This window comes from Oryctolagus cuniculus, chromosome 1 (assembly GCF_964237555.1).
Source record: "Oryctolagus cuniculus chromosome 1, mOryCun1.1, whole genome shotgun sequence".
NCBI classification, from domain to species: domain Eukaryota; kingdom Metazoa; phylum Chordata; class Mammalia; order Lagomorpha; family Leporidae; genus Oryctolagus; species Oryctolagus cuniculus.
Genome location: NC_091432.1, coordinates 113443349 through 113464515, shown reverse-complemented (window position 1 = coordinate 113464515; position 21167 = coordinate 113443349). Strand labels below are relative to the sequence as shown.

General features: G+C 45.1%; 1 long non-coding RNA gene across 7 annotated transcripts in view; it reads left to right on the top strand.

Moving 5' to 3' along the window:
• The first annotated feature begins 888 nt into the window (after positions 1-888).
• The window catches only part of LOC108176875 (uncharacterized), a 42790-nt gene continuing 22511 nt past the window's right edge, over positions 889-21167 (top strand). For 5 of the 7 annotated variants that reach the window (XR_011378163.1, XR_011378168.1, XR_011378167.1 and 2 more), the window contains exons 1-4: positions 890-1950; positions 10479-10829; positions 11208-14914; positions 15592-15693. This is a non-coding gene — a long non-coding RNA (uncharacterized lncRNA). Of the gene's footprint in view, positions 1951-10478; positions 10830-11207; positions 14915-15591; positions 15694-21167 lie in introns of all 7 variants that reach the window. The other 2 variants (XR_011378166.1, XR_011378162.1) reach the window with 2 other exon arrangements.

Sequence of the window (21167 nt, the reverse complement as noted above, 5' to 3'; positions counted from 1 at the left end):
GAGAAGTACCTGGCTCCTGCCATCGGATCAGCACGGTGCGCCAGCCGCAGAGGCCATTGGAGGGTGAACCAATGGAAAGAGGAAGACCTTTCTCTCTGTCTCTATCTCTGTCTCTCTCTCATTGTCCACTCCACTATAAAAAAAAAAGTTCAGAATTTTGTCGCTCCCCCTCTTCATGGAGGAACGACACTAAACCCTGCCTAGGCTTCATATCCGAGTCACGGCACCATTATGTCGCTCCCCGTCTTCGTGGAGGAACGACACAGGACCCTGCGCTGTTCTTTTGTCTGCTCGGCCCTCCCCGGGTTTGCTGCTGGTTCTTCCCGGGTTGGCTGCCGACCCTTCCACCTCCGTGGAAGGGTGGTTCCCCCTACCACATTCCCCACTTCCGCGGGGGAGCGGCACACCGCCAGCCGGCTCTCTCGGGGGCTGCACAGGTGTTCCCCTTAGATGTTCCCCTTAGATGTTCCTGGTGCATGCCGTCTCTCTCCTCCTTTATAGTCCTCTTCCACCAATCCCAACTCTGCTACCCACACGCTGAGTACACTGCTCTCCTCCAATCAGGAGCAGGTCCCACAGTTTATTGGTTGAACTGGAGGCAGCTGTGTAGAAGCTGTTTCCCTTCTCAGCGCCATATTGTGGGAAAGCAGATGCATAGAATAAGTCTTAATTCCAGTAACTTAGTCTAGTCCGAGTTGCTCCCAGTTGCTCCCCACAGAATTTGGCTTGTTTTTATAAGTTCTATAATTTTGTTGACATTCTCACTTTATACATATATGAGGCTATTTCAATGGAATTAAATGATGTTTATTTCGGTGCAAAAAATTTAAAACCCAGGTATTTTTCTATAATATTATATATATATATATATTCCATGAACCTTTTAAAGATCTCTCACATTTTTTCTTAATTTCCATTAAGTCCTTGTCCATGTTTTCCCTTAAGTATTTGAGCATATTTAGCCAATTGTTTTAAAGTCTTCTAGTAAATCTGATGTTTTGGCTGCTTTGAGGATAGTTTCTGTCAATTTACTTTTTTTTTGAACTGTGTTTTCCTGCAACATTGTACGCTGTGTGTGTGTGTGTGTGTGTGTGTTGCTATTGTTAAAACTGAACATTTGATAGTTGTTATTTGGCAGCTCTGGCAATCAGGATTTGTTTTTACTTTTGTTTTGTTTTGTGTCAGTTGTTGAAGGCCATGGTAGTGTGTTTGTTTGGGAAATTTTTTTTCCAATTTTATTTGTGGGGGAATGTTATTTCTTTTTATATGTGCTCATTTAAGTGTGTTGTTTTAATTCATGTCCAGTTGATGTCTTGATGATGATTTCCTGGAATGTGAAAGAAAACAAACAACACACACACAAACACACACACACACAAATAGAGAGAGAAATAACCATGTTTCCCAATCTTTGCAGACTGGCTCTGTGCTGGGGCCAACATTCACAGACTCTCTGTGTGGTTTGCTCTGAGCCCAGAGAGAAACCTCACCTGCAGGGTCAAGTCTTCTCAAGACTGTTTTGAGACTCCATCTTATCTGGACATGTGTGTGACTTTCTAAAAATCTCCATATATGCGGTGACTTTGAAATGTTCCAATCTCCCAGAGTCTTGCCTCAGCTCCTCCTGTGGGCCTTAGATACCCAGTTGTGAACCTCCACACAGCATCTCTCATCTCAGGCATCCGTGGGTTTGCAGTCCTTTCATAGCCTTTATCAGCAGTGCCCACCCGTTTTCCATCTGTGTTCTGAGTTGTGCAAGACACAGACCAGTGAGTCAGTCCTTCAGATATTCCTGGACAACTTAGAATAGAATGCACTCTAATTTTCAGAGTAGTCCTGGAAACTGGAAGGTTTGCCACTGCTCGAAACCAAGATGTTGCTACCCTACCAGGGAGTGAGTGGGGGCAAGGATGTACGGAAATGCCACAAAACACTCCTACTATTTTAAAGGTAATTGTTTTCTTTACTGAGTGTTTCTTGTTGTTGTAAACTTTTTGTTATTTTCAGAACTCCTACAAAGTTCATTCAGACAGTTTTTTTTTTTTTTTTTTGGATGTTTCTATGGGGGAAATAAGACCTTGGAATTTTTCTGATCTGCCGATTTCCTGACAGCACTCTAATTTAATTGCTTTTTGTTCCTTCTAATATCTCCAAACTTCCTGCTAGAATCATCATCTTTTTGTGTGCCAAACACAAAAAAGTGTATCTATGTCTTCTATGCTCTCTTAGGAATATTCCTTGTATTTGTCTCGCAATCACCCAGTATGGATATTTTCTTCCAACCCATCTTCCAGTTCATTTATTCTCTCTTCAGCTATCTGAAATTTGCTTTACACTCATACATCTAGTTTTCAATTTGTGAGTTTTACAATTTGTGTATAATTATCTGCCAAAATTCTCAATCACTTTATCTTTTTGAATAGTTTAATCATATTCATTTTAAAGTCTATATGTCAGAGCTTATCATTCGGAGCCCTTGTAAACCTGATTCAATTGTATATTGTTTATCTTGGTTTTCTTGTCTCTTCACAAGGCTGGTTAATTTTCATAAAACAGATATTATATGTTTAACTTATGTTTAAAATTATATTTGACATTAACTAGTTCACTATGCTAGAAATGAAAGTGGCCAATTCATTTCTACTCTTCTTTCTTTTTTTTTTAATTTTTACTCATCTCTGACCTCACTCAAGAAGTGTAGTGAAAATGTACATGCATAACTTGTGAGAATTTTAATGAGCATTTGGGGCTTAATGAAAAGGGTAGTTAAACATATGCTTGCCTTAGCTTTTGCTGTGCTCATCCAGTTAGCTTCTTATGATACATTTTATATGAACTCAAGAATTTTTTCTTCAGGAAGTAAGGGATTAATTATTTAAAAGGGTAATATTTCTTAAAATGATATACTTCTGACCTGGAGTTTTCTAATAACATTTCACAGCTAGTTCAAGACCATGGCCATGGCAGTTGATAAAAAAAAATTGACTAAATGCATACGAGACTAATATTGGAACACAGTTAAATTTGTGGTTGTATGACTGAGTTACACTTCAAAGAACCATTTGCAGGCCCCATTGAGGATGCATGGGAGCAGCTAATCAGGGGTTCCTAGGCATGTTTATGGTGCATTGTAAGGCAGCTACCTGGCTATCCTGTTGTTCCCCACTCACTGAAAACATTGAGCTCAGCAAAGTTGTATCATAGTCAGCATTGCTTCCAAGCCAAGAATTTGTCATTGGTAAGCCTGCTTGCTATTAAGATTAAATATTGCTCATTGATATCCATCTGTCTCAGATCATTTAGCCGTTCACCTACCTCAGGTGGTTCTATTGAGTTCTGTGAACATGTCATTTTAAAAAAATTGTTCCAATCTTGAAATAACACTGAATACAATTAAAAAATATTGCACACAATGTTAGTCCAAAAGATTCAGCCAACTTTTGAGGCACTGAGAAGATAAATCCCCTCCAGTATAAAATTCTCCTGAGTTATTTCATTATCTGTTAGAATTTTACAACTGTTTTTCTCTAAAAATTTTCAAGATAGTCCCATATGACTCTTTTAAGTTTGGCTCTTCTCATATGAAGTTTTAAATGAAGGATATAAATTAGACTACTGACTGGTAAAAGGAAATGAGGCAGAGAGGGGTCAGCGGAGACTTGGAAGAGCAGATAGCACCTCTCCATATATTTCTTTTCTTTCTTTCTTTCTTTCTTTTTTTTTTTTTTTTTTTTTTTTTTTTTGGACAGGCAGAGTTAGACAGTGAGAGAGAGAGACAGAGAGAAAGGTCTTCCTATCGTTGGTCCACCCCCAAAATGGCCACTATAGCCAGTGCTGTGCTGATCCAAAGCCAGGAGCCAGGTGCTTCCTCCTGGTCTCCCATGAGGGTGCAGGGGCCCAAACACTTGGGCCATCCTCCACTGCCTTCCCGGGCCACAGCAGAGAGCTGGACTGGAAGAGGAGCAATGGGGACAGAATCCAGCGCCCCAACCGGGACTAGAACCCAGGGTGCGGGCGCCGCAGGCGGAGGATTAGCCTAGTGAGCCCCGGCGCCGGCCAACCACTCTGTATATTTCACATGGAGAGGCTGTCCAACTGTAGATGTTTCCTCCGGACCCAGAGACCAGCTTTCCATTACACGGAATACTTTCCCTTACTCAATGACCTGACTCACTGACTCTGAGGTAGTTCTAGGACACGCCCACAAACTGTTTGACATTCCTTCCGTTGGGTGGCAGGGCCTGTGACATCTGCTCTTGAACCTAGAAGAATTTTTGCAACCGCCTCAGTCAGCGGAATAAAATGCCACACACCACTGCCATAGTCTTTTGCGGCCCTTGTGCCGAGAACTCAGACACTGTTCTGTAAGGAAGCCCACGTAGTCACGTGGAGAGGTCGGTGAGGGTGTGCCAACAATCTTAGCCAAGAGCCCCACCCAAGGTCTCAGCCAACAGCTTATACCAACAACCAGACTTAGGAGTAGACGAGGCCTCGCATGCTTCCAGTCCCACCACTGTGCCACCCCAACTTCGGAGTATTTCCAACTGAGGCCCCTGATATGATGGACCAAAGAGAACCCATCCATCCCACTGTGTGTGCTCTGAATTCCTGACCCACCAAATCCATGAGCATGAAATGGTTGTCTTATCTCTTGTACACACACACACACACACACACACACACACACGGGAGTACCTCAAATTGTTTGTGGAAAGAAAATGATGCAAAAAAAAAAAAAAGGAAATCCATGAATACGTTGTTCATAATACATATTTCCATGAACTTTTTGAAGATACCTCATATGCTTTGATTTCAATTTTTTACACCAAAATTAACTTATCTTTTAATTCTGTTTTCCATAAACTTTTTGAAGTACCTGCTTGTATTTGATGTATATCAAACATCATAAGAGGGAAAGAAAAGTGAGGAATTGGTTATATGGCTACAGAAGGACAAGATTCAAGCATTTATAGGGGCCAGTGCTGTGGCGTAGCAGGTAAAGCTGCTGCCTGCAGTGCCGGCATCCCATATGGGTACCAGTTTGAGTCCTGGCTGCTCCACTTCTGATGCAGCTCTCTGTTATGTCCTGGGAAAGCAGTAGAAGATGGCCCAAGTCCTTGGGTCCCTGCACCCGCATGGAAGACCTGGAATATGCTCCTGCCTCCTGGTTCTTGTCTCCTGGCTTCTGATGGGCACAGCTCTGGCCATTGAGGCCATTTGGGGAGCAAACCAGCAGATGGAAGACCTCCCCCCCCCCGCCTCTCCTTCTCTCTGTGTGTAACTCTTTAAAATTAATAAATAAAACTTAAATAAAAGAATTTATAAAACCTTGGGCTGGTGTTGTGGTGCAGCAGGTAAAGCTGCTGCCTGCAATGCCAGTATCCTAGATGGATGCCATTGTGAGCCCTGGATGCTCCACTTCCAATCCAGCTCCCTGCAAATGACCTGGGAAAAGCTATAGAAGGTAGCTCAAGTATTTGGGCCCCTGCCACCCATGTGGGAGATCCAGATGAAGCTACTGGCTCCTGTCTTTGGCCTGGCCCAGCTCTGGCCATTTTGGCCATCTGTGGAGTAAACCAATAGATGAAGTCTCTCTCTCTCTTTCTCTCTCTCCCTCCCTCTCTCTCTCTCTTTCTCTCTCTTTCTCTCTCCCTCCTTCTCTCTCTCTCTCTCTCCCCCTCCTTCCCTCCCTCTGTGTAACTCTTTCAAAATAAATAAATAAATCTTTTTAAAAGAAAGAGAGAGAGAGAAGAGAACCTGAGTCTGTTAAAAACACTGTCTCCACTTACATGACTTCTACTTTTCAGCTTTTCTGATGAGAAATGAATAGTGGATGCCATTGTTGTAGGCGGCTGCTTAACCTGCTATGCCCACAACCCTGTCCCAGATGGGAGACTTTTAATTACTGCTTCAATTTGCTGCTTGTTATGGTCTGTTTAGATTTGCTATATCTTTTTTATTTAATCTTGGTAGATTATATGTATCCATGAGTTTATGCAGTTCTTCAAGGTTTCCAAACTATTCATAGTAATTTCTTATGATCTTTTGTATTTCTGTGGTATCAGTCTCCTTTTTCATCTCTAATTTTATTTGATTTTTTTCTCTGTTAGTTGGCTAAATGCTTATATCTATTTTGTTTATCTTTTTGGGAAACAAGATTTTCATTTTGTTGATCTTTTGAATTTTTTAGCTTCAATTTCTTTTTTTAAAAAATATTATTTATTATTTATTTGAGAGGCAGAATTATAGGTGTAGAGAAGGAGAGACAGAGAGAGGTCTTCCATCCGCTGATTCATTCCCCATGTGGCTGCAATGGCTGGAGCTGATCCGACCAGAAGCCAGGATCTAGAAGCTTCTTCTGGGTCTCCCATGTGGGTGTAGAAACCCAACCACTTGGACCATCTTCTGCTGCTTTCCCAGGCCATATCAGAGAGCCAGATGGAAAGAGGAGCAGCTGGGACTCAAACCAGTGCCCATATGGGATGCCCAAGCCGTAAGTGGAAGCTTAGCTTCCTGTGCCACAGTGCTGGCCTCTTTAGCTTCAATTTCATTCATTTCTGCTCTGATTCTTATTGTTTCTCACCTCCTGCTTATTTGAGGTTTGATTTGTTCTTGTTTCTCTGAGTCCTTGAGATGCATCATTAGGTTGTTTGAGATCTTTCTATTTTTTTAAATGCAAGTACTTATCACTATAAATTTCCCTCTTAATACTGCTTTGGCTGCAGCCTACCATCTGTGTTCTGAATCTTTTCTGTTCTTACCCACTCTGGATTTTCCCCTCTTTAATTTTCTCCTTCTTTTCATGCTTCCCCAATCTCTTTCTCTTTGCTCAGTTGGTCTCATCACAACACATTATGAGTTCCTTTCCCCTACTTATCTATTTTCCTGTTCCCCTCTCCGCAAAATTTCTTTAATACAGTCACTATACATGTTGTCCGTGCCTCTCCTCTCACTCCCCACTCTTCAGTTTACTCCAGTGTGGATCCAGTGTCCACCAGTCTTCATTGACTTCATTCTTGTAAGGGTCACCAGCGGACACTTTCTCTGTTTACACTTGAAATTGGCAGTAGCATTGGGCTCACCTGACTCCTCCACTCTTTTTGGCCTCTGGGACATCGCTGGTTTTCTTCTTTCACCCTGGCAGCTCCTCCTTCATCTGCTGGACTCTTCCTCCTCCTCCTCCATCCTACCTGTCTCCAGCTGTTGGGCTGCTTAGCATTCAGTTCCCTTCTCTCTCTCTCTCTCTCTCTCTCTCTCTCTCTCTCTCTCTCTCTCTTCTCCAGTTTCTCCCTGTTCATGCCATCTGTTTCCTGGATTTAAGTAAAATCTTGATGCTGCTTAATTCTAAATCACCTGCCTGAACACCTGTGGGCCCTCACACTTGCATCCAACTGCCCGTTTACTATTTCCATTTAGATCATCCATAGAGGTCTCCAATTCAACCTGTCCCCAAAAGGAGCACGCAGTTCCCTCCCTTCTTTCCTTCCCAGCCCAGTCTTCCCACATTTTAGTAAATGGTATCACTTTCTACACCAATTACTAAGCCATGAACATGGAATTCTTTTCTTGATTCTACCAAATGCTGTCCACCCCCAAAATATACTTATCTCTCTCTCTCTGCTGGCTCTTTGCTCAGATAGGAACTATTTAAATATGTTTTTAATGAGCAAACAAATGGGTAAAAGGTCACTATATTCGTCCAGTTGAGAAGCAATGCAGCAGTTTGTTGGGAGTCTAAGGATCTGAGAACTTGGTACTTTCGTTGCCAGTAGGGTAGGAAGACACTGGAATTAAGGCATGCTAAAAACAAATGGGAGAAAGCTTTTCCCATTTTCCAGGATGGGTTTGGAATTTACCTGAGAGTGGATAACAGTCAGGGTTCCTAGATTATTTTAAGTTCTCCTGTGATGGGTTCAGGAACCCCACCCCACCCCCCTGCCCAGACCACGCATTGGAAGCTTTGTCCAACTCTCTTCCTCTCAGAGTGAAGATGACATGTGTAGAAGACGGGCATCCCTGGAGTGTCTGGGACAGACAGACAGAGGTCAACAGCAGGAGCCAAGCAGCAGAGAAGTTTGGTGAATCACTGACCTTGGGTGCAGTGAGGTCAAGTACAGGTGTGCGCCCCAGCCCTCATGCTGGGAAACCTGCTAAAGGGACTGCACACACACACCCATGCACTCACGCCCCACACCTTTTGTCAACAACGTCTGGGAAACATGACATCTTATCTCACTGCTTTGGAGGGTCACTGTACACGTTTGCATCGCAAATGCTTCATGGTGTTCTGCAGAAGAAACGCTATTTCCTGCATCGTGTGCCAAGGACTCTTGGTCACTGAATCCCCCATCCCTCAGAACACAGTTAAAGGGGCGCAGGAGTCAGTGTTTCCTTAAACATAGACTCAGGCTCTGGGGGTCCTGGAGAGCCGTTCACAAGGGGTCGGCAAATCCCCAGGTGCACCAAACCCTGAATGAATAACCGTTCCCCACTGTGGGGAACCATCCCCACTGTGGTTTTAAATATGTGTTGATACCTGTAGTTTAACTCATAACATTGTTACAGGAGCCTAAATAGGCTATAATGACCCTACCCTGTGAGATTTTTTTTTTTCATTAAAAAGAGGTCTTTCTAATAAAAATGCAAAGTTTGTGGATCAACCAATCCTAAATTAAAGGGATTTGGGCCCTCTAGATAATGACTGCCGTCTTTTGGTGCTGAATACACTCACGCTACTGTGCTAAGTGCTTTAGAGGTGGTCTCGCCGGATCCTCTAGCACCTGAAGGGAAGAAGGATCGTTTTGAGGGAAGGACGGGGCCTTGTGTGTTCTGTCCCCTGGCCGCTAGTCCTGCTCCCGCAGTTCCTGAGACACTTCTCCGTTGGCCTCTGCTTCGCAAGCCACAGCTCTCCCGTTCCCTTCAGGAGCTGTGCAGGAAGTGAAGAAAAAAGGCCAGGTGAGGGCGGGAGAGCAGGGGCCTTGCCTCACCTGTCCTGTAGGCTAAAGGATCCGCTCTTCCCTCATTAGAATCACAGCCGGGACCACAGCGGCTCCCCAGGATTTGGCCCTAGAAGACGTGAAAAAGGAAACAAACTCGGGCGCAGGCCCCCAAAGAAGCAGGAAGCCAGTGGGTCCAGGGGAGAGGGTGTGGCGCGCCTTTGCTCGGACGAGGAGGCCCTTCCTACCCAAGGGCGCCACAGCCCTCCGTGCCACCACACCGTGCGTCTGTGCTGAACATCTACACACCTTTTTCCTCATCATTGCTCCCTAAACAATATGGTGAAATGACTATTTGCATATTGTTTGCATTGCATTCGATATGATAAGCAATCTGGTTTACATAATACCCGAGGAAACGTGTGGATTCCATGCAAATACTGCAGCATCTAACGGAAGGGACCTGAGCATGTCTGTGTCCATAGGAATCCCAGAACCACTCCCTCCAAGCCGAAGGACTCGGGGCCAAGGCCCTGACCTCTCCGTCGCTGTGGTCAGAATGCTGACTCGTGTGCGTTCCTCTCACTCAGGGAAGGGGCGCACAGCTTGAATGAGTTAACAAGTGCCTTTGAACCCATGCAAAGCTTAGTATATATAATTACTTTTCGAAATAAAAAAGCAAACAATACTAGAGAACTGAAGAAAGGAAAAAAAAATATAATGGTGGCCCTTTGTGCGTAAAGCTGACAGTGGTTTAAAGAGTATGAGTCCTTGGCTCTCTGACCGTTGAATTGTCCGCCGAGTGCTCCCGCACGGCGTCTCAGAACGGAACTGCCTTTGTCTTTCTTTCAGCACACAGAATAGACTTTTGCTTACACATAAACAGGGCCCACCCCACCCCAGAAAGTATCCTACCAGGAAAATGGAACATAAAATTGCTTTCCTGAGCTGTTTTCATTCCAGCATGTTATTTTCCAGAGTTACCCCGGTGTGTCTGAAGCAGCACTTTAATACCTCAATCCCCAAGGTGCAAAAACATTATAAATGATGTGTTAGGAAAAACACTTATTTTGGATCTAGAAGGGCGTTAACAACAGCATTTTAAGAGCCGCGTTTAAAGTTGTGGATATGAACGGTTCTATGGGAGAAGCACAACTTAACACGGGTCTACTCTGTATTAATTAATCCTCAGTCCACCCAGATGACAACACTTTGCATCATTTCTTCAATAGATGAGCATGGAGTGCTAATTGTATAGAGGGTGGTACTAGGGGGGAGGGTCTTCCAACAGTTCCTGGCAATTGCAAATTATGAGAAAACGATGCATTGATTTCAAAAATTTTTGCACCAAATACACTTATCTTTGATTGCCATTTTCCATGAACTTTTTGAAGTTGCAGTGTGTGTGTGTGTGTGTGTGTGTGTGTGTGTGTCTAAAAATAGGGTGAAAGAGAAGTAAAAAAAAAATCAAGGGCAGGAACAAAGATGACTCCCAAGTGAGGGTTAAAAATTGTACAAGGCATTGACGTAGGTATTTTGCAGATGGACCTCAAATGTAGCTCTCCAGATATTGATTCAAAAAAAGAAAAGGATGTCGTCATCAGTTCACATTAGCCACAGGATCAAACCAATTGCTCAAGGGAATTTTAGCTATTTTTGGCACCAGGACCAGAAAGAGGCTTTCCCTAGAGGCCTGGTGATGGACTCCGTCTGATGCCCTGAGACTCAGGCTCAAAGCCCGCTGTACAACAGAGCCAGCCTCTTCCCTGGGCTCCATCTCTGCTAATGGCATCTTCCTGGAGGGGAATTCCATGAGAAGAATTCTGCAGGAATCCGGCATAACGGAGCCCACAGAATCACCTCTCGGCTGATCAGTAGTGTGCCAACAACAAAGTAAGTTGAAACCAGAAAACATCATGTTAATGAAACACACTGCGTAGTTATCAGAGTGACTGAAGTCAGGTTTGGCCACTAATGCTTTGCAGATGGCACTTGTGATCAGCGTGCCAAGGTTTTTGACCCTCTCCCACCAGCACCAGGGAAATAATAGAAGAAAGGTGTGGCCGAGAGTAGAGAGGGGTATCAGGCTCAAAACAAGGGACAAGTATCATGGTCAACCCAATCTTTACCCCTTCACATGCCCTTATTTAGCAAAACTGAACATGGGGGGGGGCAGCGCTGTGGTGTGTCAGGTGGAGCTGCTGCTGGCAGTGCCAGCATCCTGTCATATGGGCGTCAGTTTGAGACCTGGATGCTCCATTTCTGATCCAGATCTCTGTTGTGGCCTGGGAAAGCAGTAGAAGATGGCCTAAGTCCTTGGGCCCCTGCACCCGCGTGGGAGACCCGGAAGAGGATCCTGGCTCCTGGCTTCGGATCGGCGCAGCTTCGGCTATTACGGCCAGTTGGGGAGTGAACCAGCGGATGGAAGACCTCTCTCTCTCCCTCTCTCTCTCTTTCTCTCTTCCTCCCTTTCTCTCTGTGTAACTCTTTCAAACAAAATAAATCTTAAAAAAAAAAAAAACTGAATGTAGGCCCTTTGTCTGGGTTGCCTCTGTGATTCCCTAGCAACGCTACAAGAGGTCCTGTTTCACAAAAATACAGTCAATAAATAGAGACTGGGACCATTAAATGAACTGGCACCACCAGCTCCTAAGTTCTGCCACCGGCCAGAATTTGACTCAGCTCTGACTTTCCGCTGTGCCACACTACCTCTGTATTTCTCCAATTTAATTAGAAGTCATTTTCCCCCTTGATTTCTTGTGATCACTTTCTATTTTGTATTATTTCTTTTCCAATGCCACACAAGACTAGAAATAATTTGATTTTTTAAAAATCTTTCTGTTGATCTTTTGAGTAGTTTTAATAAGCTAGTAGAGTAAACAAAGACAAAACCACTTTTCCATCCTTTGATGCTCTTGGTGACGATAGTGTGATGTGGGTTCTTAACAGTTCAGTCCAGCCTGCTGTTGAGTAGCACATTCTCATTAAAAACCACTTACCTGCATTCCTCTCGCGAGGTGACAGCTCCTTTCATGCATCCGTGATAGGGAGTGGCTTTTTCATTTCGTTTTCCCGCTTGCACCTGTTTCAGCTGAGGCGCACACCACCCACTCCACACCAGTGCTTGTCTGGTGGGGCCCGCTCCACCTGTCACAGATGCACCGGTGCTGTGAGACCCTTACGGAAAAGCTTCGCGGGCGTAAGACCAATAGCTTAATCTCACATCAAGCCTGAGTCCTTGTCCACAGAATTGAGAACAGCTGAGAGACAGCATCATTCACCTGAACAACTGGTGTTTTCGCTCGTTTTTTGATTGAACTTACTTGTATGAAAATATGTACAGCGGTTCCCCCTCTATTACTACTGTGACCTGTTGGATTGTACTCATGATGCTGCAATCACAGTTGTTTTTAATTTTTCCTTCAATCGATTCCTTCACTGGTGTTCCTTTAAATTATTCCCAGGGTGGTGTTGTTTTGTTTTGTCTTTGGTTGTTGTGCTGTTACAAACTGCTGCACTGAATTTTCTGGTTCATGTCTACTTGCAAACATTCGCAAGAATTTTTGTGGAGTATTTGACAAGAGGTGGAATGGGCGGTTCATAGGGCAGTTCTCACCTTTAGCTTTACTAGGTGTTACCCAGCTGTTCTCCTGTATACGCTCTAACCCTCTTACATCCTAATCAGCTCTTGGCATTATCGGATTTTTGTTTATTTTGCCTAACTGATGAATGTGAAATACTATTTCTTTGTTATCTTGAAAGTCTGCAAGTATTTGAAAAAGGCAATTAGGTAGCTCTGTGAAACAGAGCCTTGTTCTAAATGAAGTGGATAACACGGTGGCGTGAGGAGAATTCATCCATTGAGGTCCCAAAGACTACGGAAAAGGAGATCAGTAACCCCCAGTGCTTTGAACACTCACATTCAAAATCAAAATGAGTTGCTGAAGAGTTCTTCCTCTTATATTGCTTTCCTTTCTCTTTTCAAGTTAGATAATGAATTTGATGCGACTCAAAATTTCTTTGGATGCTCATCTGTATGGGGAGAGCAGGTGCTTAGAAATCTGAAGGCTGGCGACGGGCATTTGGTGCAATGGGTGGGATGACTGTGTCTCTTATCGGTGCCTGGGTTTGAGTCCTGGCTCGGCTCCTGTCTCCCGCTTCCTGCTAATGTGCACCATGGGAGACAGCAGGTGGTGGTGATTCAGTGCTCAGTCTCTGCTATTCATGTGGTAGACCTGGTTCGAGTTCCCCGCTTGGCCCAGCTCTCACCATTTTAGAAATATGGGCAATCAGTGGATGGGAGCTCTCTGTCTGACTCTCTGTTTCTGCCTGACTGCCTTTCAAATAAAAATAAACTAATTGGGGGCCAATGCTGTGACTTAGTAGGTTAAGCCTCCTCCTGCAACGCCAGCATCCCATCTGAGCACTGGTTCAAGTCCCAGCTATTCCTCTTCCAATCCGCTCCCTGCTAATGCTCCTGGGAAAGCAATAGAAGATGGCCCAAGTGTTTGGGCCCCTGCACCCACATGGGAGACTGGGAAGAAGCTCCTGGCCCCTGGCTTCAGATCAGCCAAGCTCTGACTGTTGTGGCCATTTGGGGAGTGAACCAGTGGATGGAAGACCTCTCTCTCTGTCTCTCCCTCTCTCTGTCTGTGACTCTACCTGTCAAATAAATAAGTAAATATTTTTTAAAAAGAAAAAGAAATATGAAGGCTGGCCTTAGAAATTGGCCTGAACTTCCAAAAACAGAGATATGATTTCGTGTGTCCCCAGTTGCTTAGGGTGTGATGGGTGGAGGATTAGGCCTCTGGTGCGCACAGGCAGGCTGGCAGTTCGGCAGGAAGTCTTCCATACAAGCTCCTGGGAGGCCGCACCACGCTCTGAAGAGCAGTCACATTCCTCAGGCTGATTAATCAGCTGCCCTTTTAATCTGTGCTGATTTTCCTTTTGTTTTCTCTGGGCCTTTTAGTTAAGCCTTGTTTCACCATTTCAGAGTTGTTGAAGCTCTGCTAAAGGGAATTAGAGAGAGAGTGTTCCTCCCACTTAAGTCCAATTTGTACAAGAACAAAAGCAGCCCCAGAAAGGTGGCAGCCACACTGATTGGTGACAAGACGCCAAGGGGCAAGATGAGTGTGGAGGAGACAGGAGTCTGGTTATCCAAGACCATTTCCCATTCTCATCGAGAGCTTCTACCTCCATCTCAGTCTTGGAAGATTTTAAAGGAGACTGTGGGGCCCCTGACGCTTACAGTTTCCCACAAAGGCCACTGTGGCAAGCAAATCCCGCTGACCCCACTGTGAAACAAGACTTCGATGCCTTCCTTTCCAGGGAGTCGGCACGTGTCACAGGAAGAGCAGGGTCTTTGAAGCCTGGTGAACTTGAGCTTGGATCCATGCTGTGAGGAGTTTGTGACCTTGGGCAAATTACTTAAACCCCCTGAGCCTCAGCATCTTCTGCTCTAAACCAAGGGCACCAAGCCCACCTTAGAGAGTTAATTGGAGGACTAAATAGGATAACCTGTGTAAAAGAGTCTGGAAGACAGCAGACATGTTAGTTCTCTTCCTGTGTCACTGGGCCTGGCTTTCCCACAGTACCCAGTACTGCTGCAACTCCCAGCCCCAGGATCTTGGGGTCTGGTCTCTCGCAAGCAGGTCTATGGACTCCTCCATCAAAGTTGACCTCTCCATTGTTGCATTCTGACCTTGTCTTCGCTGTTGGGTTAAGAATGGACTTGTAATGATTAACTCAACCTTATAATGATTTAGCTCACCCCAAAAAATCACTCTACCGATGGCAAGCTCAGGTAGCACAGCAGGTACATGGGAGAGGTGTAGGTCTGGAGACAGTGGAACTTGAAGTATTTAAAACTGACCTCCAGCTCATACCACTTACCTTCAGGGCAAGCCTTGGTGTTGTTTGAAGAGATGTTTCTACCTGCCCTTAAGGCAACTACCTCTCTTCTCACTTGGGACCTACAGGTAGGATCACGAATATCATTGAGGTTGTTTGATCTTAATTTAAGATACTTTTTTTTTTTGACAGGCAGAGTGGACAGTGAGAGAGAGAGATAGAGAGAAAGGTCTTCCTTTGCCGTTGGTTCACCCTCCAATGGCCGCCACGGCCGGCGTGCTGTGGCTGGCGCACCGCACTGATCCAATGGCAGGAGCCAGGTGCTTCTCCTGGTCTCCCATGGGGTGCAGGGCCCAAGCACTTGGGCCATCCTCCACTGCACTCCCGGGCCCCAGCAGAGAGCTGGCCTGGAAGAGGGGCAACCAGGACAGAATCCGGCGCCCCGACCAGGACTAGAACCCGCTGTGCCGGCGCCGCAAGGCGGAGGATTAGCCTAGTGAGCCGCGGCGCCGGCTTAAGATGCTTTCAATAGAGGTGGCTTGGGTGACTGTGTGAACCTCCTTTCACCTCCCAGGTGTCATTTCCAGGTTGCCCTTGCAACAGGTCCCAGCCCTGTCTCACCTGTGGTGCTCAGCCAGCTGGAAACACCCTTCCCTCTGGCATGGCAGTCTCAGTGCGGAGACTGACGTTCAAACAAGTTTAGTCTCTGACCCGCACCTGGCCACCTAGCGGGGGTTCTGTCTTCAGGGTGAGGGAGAGCTCAAATAATGCATGTCACTCTCACCACATTGTTCTTTCTCTATAGGAAGCTGTCAGTTGCTTGGAGCTATCAATCTGACATACTCTCTGGTTCTACATGGAGACTAAAATACCATTTCAGTCCCTATTCCAACATTTCTCAAATCATGTGAGTATTTCCAACCATGCAGTGATCATCTGAAAACGCAATTTTTAAAGTGCCAGTTCTTTGGGAAAAGTAAGACAGAACATTTCCTCCTGTTTCCTCTGAGATTTAAGTTTTTCCAATAATTCGGTTATTGTGTGCTGCTTAATCTTTGGAGATTAGGCTTCAATTTTTTTCCACCTAGACTTCAATTTGCTCATAAATCTCTTCATTTTGCTTAATTTAAATGTTTTGGCCAACTTCATGGCTTAATAATGAGAAATAGAATTGGAGCCTTAATGACTACGAAGAAGGGAATTGTCATCTTGTCTGGAATTAAAAGAGCTGTTAAAGGGGCGGGCATCCCGTCAGCCGACTTGCTGCTGCCTTGACTAGTCTGTGCCAAATGAGGCTTGAGAGTATCCATTTCTTTGCACCCAGGGGAATTCTCCAATATGATTACTTGAAAATCCTTCAAATCCAGCCCTGCTTACATCCACCTGGTTGCTCTGCCTCTATTGATTAGCTGTGAACTGTTAATTGAATGCAGGCCATCTGAGAAGCCCCCAGGCCCCTGGTGTGCCCCTCAGAAGCCTCCCATGAAAGCACAGGCAAGTTATCCAGATCCAATATGCATCAACGTGGGTTGCATAATGTGGGCCCTGAGACCATAATGCACAATGATCAGATAACCCAGCACCAGAGAGTACAATTTCAGACTTCCACCTGAGCAGGCTTAACTAAAGAGAGACAGGGAGAGAGAGAGAGAGAGAGAGAGAGAGAGAGAGAGAGACTAGAAAAGTTTTTAAAACCCTTTCCTAGTAAGTTTACGCTGGAGAAAGCTATCCAGAGCATGGCTGTGAAGGTCAGAATTCCCTCCTTGGCCCAGAGCTGGGAGGAAACACTAGCTGGGCCGTTCCCCTCGTGAAGGCAGAGGGGCTCTCTGCAGATCATGCTTGGTCCTCTGACACGGTTGCAGAGAGGCCCTTGGCACGAGGTGGAAGAATAGGGGCTGGTTTGACATAGGCACATCCACTTCTGTTGAGAGCTTGCTCTGGATGGTTGGAAAGAGAAATAATTTCAACTTCTTCAGGTCTCTCCTTCAGGTATGCCACAAGCCATCTTTCCTCATGACATGCCACTTCTTTTTCAGGAGTCAGCTACAGTTATTCATTTAGCATTCAATCATGCATTGTCTTGGACTTGACTTTCATAAAGAGATTACAAATGCCTGAAGAGCAAAAACCTTGTTCTACATTTTTTGTGCTCACTCACTTGTTGACTGATAAATCACTGTGTCAGCACCTACCACACTTGGAGCAGTGTGCAAGCAGTGTGCAAACAGGGGCTCCAGAGGACGCTACCTCACTTCTGCCTTCCTGGAGCCCACAGTCTTACTGGGTAGGCTCGATGTGTATGGAGAGAAAGTTCAATAGGAACCCAGAAGCACACAGCAAGGGCATGCTGATTCAAAAACATGCAAAAAAAATGACGAGGGAAGAAAATTTTAATACTGTGTGTCTTTATACTGATGCTGGTGGGTTTTTTTCTTCTACTTTTTGGATTTCTCTAATCTCCTATAAGGTATATAAACATATACGTATTACTTTACTAATTATAAAACAACTTTAAAGTTGGAGTTAAGGATGACTACAATAACGGAAATGTCATAGAACCAAATTAAGATTCAGGGTTAAATGAGTAAGCTAATAAGTGAGTTCTTTCAGTTTTACATTTCTTGTTTTCTGTGTCTATCTGTATCTGGGACAGAAGCATGTACATAGTAGTCGTTGAAGAAACACCATTTTTAAAAATTTACTTATTTGAAAGGCAGAATGTCAGAGGGAGGGAGGGAGAGAGAGAGAAAGAGAATCTGTTGGTTCATTCCCCCAATTGCCCACAACAGCCAGGGTTGGGCCAGGCTGTAGCCAGGAGCCAGGAACACCATCCTGCTCTCACACATGGGTGGCAGAAGCCCAAACATCCAAACCATCTCTCATTGCCTTCTCAGGCATGTTAGCAGGAAGTTAGACTGGAAGCTGAGCAGCCAGAATGGGATGCCAGCCTTGCAAGAAGAGGTCACTTAACCCGCTGTGCCACAATGCTGGCCCAGGGAGCATCTTTGGACTGTATAATAAATACTTGCTGGATATAAAGTGTACTGGTAAAGTACGTGATTTCCTGTTACACCTTCTGTAGTCAAATCTCTCTTTATTAAATATTTTCTATTCTTTTGTACCTGTGTGTTTCTCATCTCTTCAATGAGATGACAAAGCCTTTGTGTTACACACGTGTTATTTTCCCATGCATGGCAGTCTGTGCACACATGTACCTTTGTCCCCTCATTTAAATGGTGCCCTGAAGTCAGGCCCCACCCGTTTATGCTAGGATCTTGAAGTTGAATAGAACAGGACTTCTCCCCCAGATAGTAAAGACTTTGGAACCAGGCAGCTGTGCTCAAACCCTGGTTGCACCACCAGCTTCCAGACTGATGATGACCAAGCTAAATACTTTCCTTTTCTGTAACATACGGAAAAAGCATCTACCTGTTGCAAACATAAAAATTGCGCCCTTAAAACACAGAGCACACTATCTGGCACTTACTAAGTACTCAGTAAAGGATAGCTGCTATATGAGTCTCATATAGAAATTGTCAGGGCTGGCCCTGTGATGTAGTGGGTAAAGCTGCCCCCTGTATTGCCGGCAACCCATATGGGCACCGATTCAAGTCCCGGCTACTCTACTTCCGATCCAGCTCTCTGCTATGGCCTGGGAAAGCAGTAGAAGATGGCCCAAGTCCTTGGGCTCCTCCACCCATGTGGGAGGCCAGGAAGAAGCTCCTGGATCCTGGCTTTGGATTGGTGCAGCTCCAGCTGGTGCGGTCAATTGGAGAGTGAACCAGAGGATAGAAGACCTCTCTCTTCTCTCTCTCTGCCTTTCCTTCTCTCTGTGTATAACTCTGACTTTCAAATAAATAAATAAATCTTAAAAGAAAGAAAGAAATTTTCATCCAAGGCCAGCTAATGTGACTTCCCACAAAATGTGAGAATTCTCTCTGCTCTCCTCCACTTACGGGTCTCCGGCAACATTAACTGAACTACTTGCAGTAGTGACAGGGACCCCATCGCTCTGTTTAAATATTCTTCCTTCTATTGATCTGTGTTCTGGAGCTCAGCAATCCCACTACTGGTTCTAGGGGCCACACAGAACCTGTCTTTTCCACATGACTTCATCCGTCTTCACAGCCCTGGGCTGTGCGCACCAACCTCCCTCCCGCCCCCTCCAGCGTCAACACAGCATTTAATAAAGGTTGATTGATTTGAATGGATGGAGGTACCTTTTTTTCTCCCAGTAGCTCAGGTATGGTCCTAAAGGTAGGGGAATGAACTCAAATGCAGCAACTCACTGCTGGAGGGTCCTTTCAAGCTGAATGGGCAAACTTCTAGCTTTCCAAGGGCCTCCTATCCAATGTTCCTCACTTGACCTGCAGCTTCTAGTCACTGCACAAGACTTCCTCTAGAAGAGAAACCAGAGCGGATGGATGCTTGCATCATTATTGACTGTTCTGGTTGGCACGTGTGCTAAACTACATGCAAGGATTCAAAACAAACAAAAAAGCTCATGGGAAATGTGTATTATGAAAAAAAATCGCATAGGTTTCCATTTTTTTTTTACCGAAATAAACATCTTTTAATTCCATTTTCTACAAACTTTTAGAAGTACACAAGAAAAACCACTATCAGAGAAACTACTAGGAAAATGCCATCTCTCAACTAATACATTTAGCATCTCTGGAACCATCTAAGCATTTATGGAAGCAGGCTGTTTAAAACACAAATGAAGGGGGCCGGCGCTGTGGCTCACTTGGCTAATCCTCCGCCTGTGGCGCTGGCACCCCAGGTTCTAGTACCTGTTGGGGCACTGGTTCTGTCCCGGTTGCTCCTCTTCCAGTCCAGCTCTCTGCTGTGGCCCAGGAAGGCAGTGGAGGCTGGCCCAAGTGCTTGGGCCCCTGCACCTGCGTGGGAGACCAGGAGAAGCACCTGGCTCCTTGCTTCGGATCGGCAAAGCACGGCAGCCGTGGCAGCCATTTGGGGAGTGAACCAATGGAAGGAAGACCTCTCTGTCTATAACTCTACCTGTCAAAAAATAAATAAATAAAAATATTAGGGGGAACACAATCTGAGAATCAAACTGATTTATCTTCTCCAACATCAAAAAGCATGAGTCCTAGCGACTGAAAACCACACTTGGGAGTGTTCCTGGGCTCTGCCTTTTTCTGAGTCTGTCCCCTAGATGGGATCAGGTCATGGGATGCACTGGAAGACACCCTGGCAACAGAGGCAGAGAGGACCGGGTTCAAGTCTCTTCCCTTCACTTTGCAGCTTCGCCTTACACTAGCTGCGGGCTTGTACCTTCACTTCCAGAAACCTTCGTTACCTCTCCTGAAATTGCTGAGATTTATCTCATGGGGCTACCCCAAGGGTTACATAAACAACTGTGCCTGATGGAGTGCTGGCCCCTCCACTCTGCACCTCTGCTTTCACTTTCATCTAAATCCTAACACTTAAGGAAATAGCAGCATTTTCCTAAGCTCGTCAAACCTGGCCCGACTCCCCGGCACAGTCACCGCTCTAAATGCCAGAGCTATAATTTGTTGGCCTTGAAGCCATGATGATGTTTTCACATTTTAAAAGCAAAGCACCAAGAGGGAAATTCGCCTGTTTTTTTGGCAAGAGAAAAAGGAAACGGAGATTGATTTAGATTGTTTTGGTAAAGAAGTCTTGCATTTCTGAACACGTACAACCTTGCTGGACGTGCATTGAAATGGATAGGCCGGGGACCAAGTTTTGGTAATTTTATTTTGAAGTAAAATTCACTTGTTGAGGATAATGAGTAGAGGAGAGGAGAGAGAGGGCTGATTGATTTTTCCGAAGCTGGCTTGGAAGTTGCGGCTGAGTTTTTCTAACCTGTAGAAGGCATGGTGACAGCTGGAAGCAAACACTGCCTCACACCTGCTGAGGAAACCAACTCTCCACCAGCCTGCAGACAGCAACTTCCTCCCTCCACGAGGCTCACACCCAGGAAAATGAAAGAAGTCATATCGTAGCCTGGTATAAATTATTAGGCTGTGCTTTGCACGGTTGATTTAAATCAAGGGTGTATTAGTATAGCTCCCGCCACTCATCCCCGCAGCATTTTTATGTACATCTGCTCACCGTTGAATTTGTCTCATTCATGCATGCGTTCATTCATGGGGACCAACAATGTGCCAGGAATCCTATACACTGTGAAAGTATAAAAGGAAAAAAAAAAAGCCATTTTCTCTGCACCCTAAAGGCCTTCCTCTGGTAGGTGGAAGTAAGTGGGGACAGCCTATGTGTCACATTTGATACAATGTAGGAGGTGACAATGGGCATAAAGAAAGCTAGAGAATGTGCAGAAGAAGGAGGAGTTATTTGTTACTCCCTTAGGACTGGAGACTTCACTGGGGGCGGGGG